Source organism: Cebus imitator, unplaced genomic scaffold, assembly GCF_001604975.1.
Source record: "Cebus imitator isolate Cc_AM_T3 unplaced genomic scaffold, Cebus_imitator-1.0 Scaffold23, whole genome shotgun sequence".
Taxonomy (NCBI): Eukaryota; Metazoa; Chordata; class Mammalia; order Primates; family Cebidae; genus Cebus; species Cebus imitator.
Window position 1 is genome coordinate 8080367 of NW_016107338.1, and position 7351 is coordinate 8087717.

General features: G+C 43.7%; 1 long non-coding RNA gene across 2 annotated transcripts in view; it reads right to left on the minus strand.

Annotated features, from left to right (window-relative positions):
• Positions 1-765: 765 nt before the first annotated feature.
• LOC108299695 overlaps positions 766-7351 on the minus strand; it is a 54813-nt gene continuing 48227 nt past the window's right edge. The window contains exon 4 of one of the 2 annotated variants that reach the window (XR_005199005.1): positions 766-812. This is a non-coding gene — a long non-coding RNA (uncharacterized LOC108299695). Of the gene's footprint in view, positions 813-5552; positions 5589-7351 lie in introns of those variants that run through there. The other variant, XR_005199006.1, reaches the window with a different exon arrangement.

Here is a 7351-nt window from a genome sequence, read left to right on the forward strand (position 1 = left end):
ATAAATAAATAAATAAATAAATAAGTAAAAAATTTTTTGAGATGGAGTCTATGTTGCCCATGCTGATCTCGAACTCCTGGGCTGAAGTAGTCCATCCACCTCAGCCTCCCAAAGTGCTGGGATTACAGGCATGAGCCACCATGCCTGCAAGTCTTACTCTTGGTGGCTGTGTTCAGAGCTAACAGCCCCTCAGATCCCTTTGGCATACCCCAAATACACATACAACCTAAGTAAAGACAATGACTATTCTGCACAACCTACCCCAAGTCCCAAACAGATAGCTGCCCCCAGACTCCTTTCAAGTAGAAATTCCACAACCACCATTCTTACCAGCCTTACATTGGGGCACCTAGAGTTTTATAGCCAGGGCTATAGGCAGGCAAGGCCCAGGATCCAAGTCCCAGGAGGTTAAAAATAGTTTGCCATTTATTCAGCAAGATACCAGGTCTTGATAAAGGGACACTGTGTAACCAACAAGTTTATGTAAGGATCATGCCCCTGGCATTCCCCACACTCTGCCCTAGACGAGGCAAATACAGGTGTATTGAAGCCGATGGGGCAATCTTTGCCCACAGGGGCCTGGGAGCAGAAGGATTAATGCTTCCCCATTTTCTCTCCCCCAACCCTAGGATGTTCCTGAGATGCATTTCATAAATCTTCTCAGAAGGTTCTGCATCGGAGTGGTCAACTCAGTAACACATCATTTTATCGTGACAGAGTTCAGAACACTCTACCCCAAAATACGGCACCTTGGCATTTGAGAAAACAGCAGAAGCAGGAAGGTCTCCCTGACCTTTTCTTGATCTTCTCCCCTGAAACAGACCAGAAAAGAATATTCTTACCTTCCCCTAAAGTAGGTCATAAGGGCCAGGTGCAGTGGTTCATGCCTGTAATCCCAGCACTTTGGGAGGCCAAGACAGGAGGACTGCTTGAGGCTGGGAATTCAAAACCAGACAACATAGTGAGACCCAGACTCTACAAAAAAATTAGCCAAGCATGATGGTGAGCAACTATGGTCCCAGCTACTCAGGAGGCTGAGGATGGGGGATTGCTTGAGTGTATAAGGTCAGAGCTGCACATTGCAGCCTTCCGTGGTGGTGCCGCTCCACTCCAGCCTAAGCAACAAAGCAAAATCTTGTCTCAAAAGAAAAAAAATTTTAGTTGATAGGTCAGAAAAAGCTCATGCAGGCCAGACGAAACAGTTTACACTTGTAATCCCAGCACTATGGGAGGTAGAGGTGGGAGGATCACTTAAGCCCAGGAGTTCAAGACCAGCCTGGGCAACAGAGTGAGACTTCATCTCTATAAAAACCTTAAACAATCCCACTCCTGTGTGTAGTTAATAATAATAAGAAAAAAAAATGTTAGACAATAAGCTGAGCATGGTGGCGAGGTGGGAGGATCATCTGAGCCTGGTAGGCAGAGTTAACAGTGAGCACTATACTCCAGCCTGGGCAACAGAGTGAGACTTCATCTCTATAAAAACCTTAAACAATCCCACTCCTGTGTGTAGTTAATAATAATAAGAAAAAAAAATGTTAGACAATAAGCTGAGCATGGTGGCGAGGTGGGAGGATCATCTGAGCCTGGTAGGCAGAGTTAACAGTGAGCACTATACTCCAGCCTGGGCAACAGAGTGAGACTTCATCTCTATAAAAACCTTAAACAATCCCACTCCTGTGTGTAGTTAATAATAATAAGAAAAAAAAATGTTAGACAATAAGCTGAGCATGGTGGCGAGGTGGGAGGATCATCTGAGCCTGGTAGGCAGAGTTAACAGTGAGCACTATACTCCAGCCTGGGCAACAGAGTGAGGCTCTGTCACAAAATACATAAATAATTAACAAAGATCCTTATTCCAGAGGTGCCCTCCCTATACCTTAAGGAAAGTAATGTCCTTATCTCTGAAGACACAGAGAAGAATTTGAACAAACGAGCCTTGCTAGATTCCCCCCAGTTTATTACTATTAGATCATACCTCCTTTGTCCAATCATACTTCTCCGCAACTGTCCACTCTGCATCAAGCCTAAGCATTAAAAAAAAAAAAAAAAAAAAAAAAAAAAAACAAGCTTGGACGGGTGCGGTGGTTCATGCCTATAATCCAAGCACTTTAGGAGGCCAAGGTGGGTGGATCACCTGAGGTCAGGAGTTCAAGACCAGCCTGGCCAACATGGTGAAACCCTGTCTCTACTAAAAATAGAAAAATCAGCTGGACATGTTGGTGCTCACCTGCAGTCCCAGCTATTCCGGAGGCTGAAGCAGGAGAATCGCTTGAACACAGGAGGCAGAGGTTGCAGTGAGCTGAGATTATGCCACTGCACTCCAGCCTGGGCAACAGAGCAAGATTCTGTCAAAACAAACAAACGAACACAAGCTTCCTCCCCTTTCATGGTTCTTCACTTCAATTTTTTTTTTTTTTTTTTTTTTTTTGAGACAGAGTCCTGCTCTGTCACCCAGGCAGGAGTGTAGTGGGTTGAGATCATGCAGTGGCATGATCAGCCTCCTAAGTATCTGTGACTACAAGTGAGCGCCACCATGCCCAGCCAATTTTGTACTTTTAGTAGAGTCAAGGTTTCACCATGTTGGCCAGGCTGGTCTCAAACTCCCAACCTCAGGTGATCCGCCCACCTTGGCCTCCCAAAGTGCTGGGATTACAGGCGTGAGCCACCGTAGCCGGCCGATTCTTCATTTCTGAAGGCCCCACGTCACATTAAATATATTAAATAAGTGAATATGCTTCTTTTTATTTGTTTATTTATTTGAGATAGAGTCTCACTCTGTCACCCAGGCTGGAATGTGATCTTGGCTCACTGTAACCTCTGCCTCTAGGGTTCAAGTGATTCTCTTGCCTCAGCCTCCCAAGTAGCTGGGATTACAAAAGCACATCACCACACCCAGCTAATTTTTGTATTTTTAGTAGAGATGGGGTTTTACTGTGTTGGCCAGGGTAGTCTTGAACTCTTGACCTCAGGTGATCCACTCGCCCCAGCCTCCCAAAGTGCTGGGATTACAGTCGCAAACCACTGCACCCAGACTGAATATGCTCCTTTCTTGTTAACTTGTCTTTTATCATAGGTGCCTCAGCTGAGGTACTCAGGAATCTCAGAAGATATCACTTGCCTTCTGAAAGTGACACAGTAGGGCACAGCAGTGTGGGCTTCCTTAGATCCCTTCTTCTGTTGGGGCTGAACATGAACGGTTTCTGTTGTAACCAGTCAGGCATTGACTCTAAGAGGTCCTCATGCAACCCATAGAAACTGCAGATGATCCCTCTATCTACAGTGGATAGGCATAGCAGGTGAATTATTTTCACTAAATCTTATTTCATTTTGTTGATTCACTAGAACTCATCTTGTGGGAGGACCACTGACTCACCATGCAAAAATGGGAATATCAGTTTCATTAGAAGTGGGATGTTTCACACACTTCTTACATACACACATCAGGACACAAAGTGGGGTGACGTGGTTTGGCTGATGTCTAAGTGCCCTCAACCCAACATACAGATTTTAACCAAATATAGCAAGAAGCCTTCAATTTGAGAATCCAGCTCCCTCTTCCAAAGCAGATGATAGGTGAGAATAAGGTAGGGGGTTGGGAAAGTGGGAGAAAGATGGGATTACGGTTAAAATAAACCTGAGAGAAAAGAGCAGAATCCCAAAGAGAAGGAAGAAAAAATCTCATCTACACCTTCTTCTGTTTGAGTACCTAGGTCTGACCATTATTGTTTCCAGTGACAGAAAACATCCAGAAATATACATGTTATGCATGGTAAAGGTTGAGTTTTATTTGGAGTGGGAAAACTAAGATTGCAAACAGTTAAAAGAAAGAAAAAGTAGTGTTTTAGTTTTTAGTACTCATCACAGATTCAAATTCACATTTTAAGCTCAAAACTGTTTTGTAAATTATAAACTTATCATTTTGATATATTAAAAATGTAAACACTGGAACAAAAAAAATTATTTCTGAGTTTTTTGAAAGTGTGTAAAAAAAAAACAAACAAAAAAAACCCTTCCTTTTCTCCATGTCCTTCTCTGGCAGCAGGGGGCTGCTGATATCCGCAAAAGTCCTGAATATCTAGTTATACAACATCCTGAAGGCTAGACTCATGAGCTGTGCAATCCCACTCCTAGGTATTACTCAAAAGAAATGAAAAGTTGCATTTACATGAAAACCTGTACAAATGTTTATGCACCTTTATTCATAATCCTCCCATGCTGGACACAACCTACATGCCTTTCACCTGAGGAATGGATAAACAAAAGGTGATACATCCATACAATGTAATATTTCTCTGCAACAAAAAGGAACAAAAGATGGATGTATGCAGATTTTGCTAAATGAAGGAAGCTAGTCTTAAAGGGCTGTCTGATTCCATTGGTTTAACATTCCAGAAAAAGCAAACAGAAAACTGATTGCTGAGTGTACATGGCAGGGGGGGGGGGGCAAATAGAAGGAAGGGACTGAGGCTGGTTGCAGTGGCTCACACCTGTAATCCCAGCACTTTGGGAGGCTGAAGCAGGAGGATCACGTGAAGTCAGGAGTTTGAGACCAGCCTGGCCAACATGGTGAAATCCTGTCTCTCATATATGAGGCCAACAAACATATGAAAAAATGCTCATCATCACTGGTCATTAGAGAAATGCAAATCAAAACTACATTGAGATACCATCTCACAGCAGTTAGAATAGCGATCAGTAAAAAATCTGGAGACAACAGCTGCTGGAGAGGATGTGGAGAAATACTTTTACACTGTTGGTGGGAGTGTAAATTAGTTCAACCATTATGGAAGACAGTGTGGCGATTCCTCAAGGACCTAGATATAGAAATTCCATTTGACCCAGCAATCCCATTACTGGGTATATATCCAAAGGATTATAAATCATTCTACTATAAGTACACATGCACACGAATGTTCATTGCGGCACTGTTTACAATAGCAAAGACCTGGAACCAACCCAAATGCCCACTGATGACAGACTGGACAGGGAAAATGTGGCACATATACACCATGGAATATTATGCAGCCATCAGAAACAATGAGTTCATGTCCTTTTCAGGAACATGGATGAACTTGGAAACCATCATTCTTAGCAAACTGAATAAGAACAGAAAATCAAACACTGCATGTTCTCACTCATAGGTGGGTGTTGAACAATGAGAACACATGGATGCAGGGAGGGGAGCATCACACACTGGGGTCTGTTGGGGGGAAATAGGGGAGGGACAGCAGGGGGTGGGGAGTTGGGGAGAGATAGCATGAGGAGAAATGCCAGATATAGGTGATGGGGAGGAAAGCAGCAAATCACACTGTCATGTGTGTACCTATGCAACAATCTTGCATGTTCTTCACATGTACCCCCAAACCTAAAATGCAATTAAAAAAAAGTTTATTTAAAATTTAAAAAAAAAAACCCTGTCTCTACCAAAAATACAAAAATTAGCCAGGTGTGGTCGTGCATGCCCACAGTCTCACCTACTTGGGAGGCTGAGGCAGGAGAATCACTTGAACCCAGGGAGGTGGAGGTTGCAGTCAGTGAGCTGAGATGGCACCACTGCACTCCAGCCTGGGTGATAGAGGGAGCCTCTGTCTCAAAAAAAAAAAAAAAAAAGGAAGAAATCGATTACAAAAAGACGCAGGGAATTTTTGAGCGTGATGGAGCTGTTCCATATGTTTATTATGGTGGTGGTAATTACACAACTGTATTTCATTTGTCAATCCTCATAGAATTGTACACTGCCAAAAAAAAAGTGAATTTTACTTTACTTAGATTATACCTCAATTTAAATTATTTATGTATTTATTTATTTATTTATTTATTTTTTTAGACGGAGTTTCACTCATGTTACCCAGGCTAGAGTGCAATGGCGTGATCTCAGCTCACCGCAACCTCCGCCTCCTGGGTTCAGGCAATTCTCCTGCCTCAGCCTCCTGAGTAGCTGGGACTACAGGCACGCACCACCATGCCCAGCTAATTTTTTGTATTTTTAGTAGAGACGGGGTTTCACCATGTTGACCAGGATGGTCTCGATCTCTTGACCTCGTGATCCACCCGCCTCGGCCTCCCACAGTGCTGGGATTATAGGCTTGAGCCACCGCGCCCGGCCTATGTATTTATTTTTAAAGAGAGAAGTCTCCTTATGTTGCCCAATCATGTGTCAGCCTCTAGAGTAGCTGGGACTATAGGCACATGTCACTGCCCCCAACTTATATACATCAATTACAAAATGAAAAAGACGTGGGCCTTGGGGTCACCAGGCATTACAGAACCTCAGCCCCACCATTTCCTTAGCTGTGTGACTTGGACAAGCTCCTTAAGCTTTCTGGACCTTGGTATCCTCATCTATACATGGGGATTCCTGGTTCACAGGTTTGTTAGGAAGATGTAGTGAGTGTGCATATGTAACGCAGTGCCAGACACTCATTCAGCATTAGATCTCACTATGACTAGCCAGCCACAAGTCACAGCAGGAATCCCTTCTCAGGTTGGCCTCACATCTGTCTGCCCTGTGCTCTCTCCCCCACCTCCCTCCAAGTGGCCCTCTGCCCAGCCTGGATACCTGGGAGGCATTGATGCCCACCCCTGAGGACTCTAGAAGCAGTCTGGGCTGGGTTAGAACTTGGTGTGACTGAAATCTTGATTTGAGGCCCAACCGTCTATGGGAGCTTTAAAATCTTGCCACAGCCACCAGCTGTGCCCCACAGAAGAGCCAGTAAGCTCAAAATGCCACACCAGGCAAAGGGTATGCTCGCCTCTGCTCCTATATGACTGAGATTTTTATCCTATTCTTCTTGATCTCCTGTCACAGAGTAGATGTTCACTAAGTGCACAGGAGGTGCCACCCCAGGGCAGCTAGTTTCTTGGCATTTTCTCAGACTATGCTAAACATTGTTTGATTATGGATTCTAATACTTTTTTCTTTAGTTTTGGGGGCCAAGTGTGTTTGTCATATCTCCTAGCTAACAATTTCTCTTGAAAACTTTCTGTCCAACTTCACCATTGTAAAGATCCCAAGCAGATGTTTTCATAGTTAGGAGGTTATGTGAAATGTCCCATTCATTATATTAAGTAACAAGATAAATCCTTCCTGGCAGATTTTCATTGGTTAGGATGACGTTCAGGGCACTAACCATTTGTGCACTGTGGGCAGGATTTGACAAAGACAATCACACCACAGCGTTTATGGAGTACTTTCTGTGCCAGGAGTGCTGGCCTCTAGGCAGAGTCACACAGCTCCTTCCCAGCTTCTGAACCTGGGTATACATGCTGTCAACATGCAGACGCCTCACCTCTTGGGGTCTCTGTTTCTCCACTGTGATTTTTTTTTTTTTTTTTTTTTTTTTTTTTT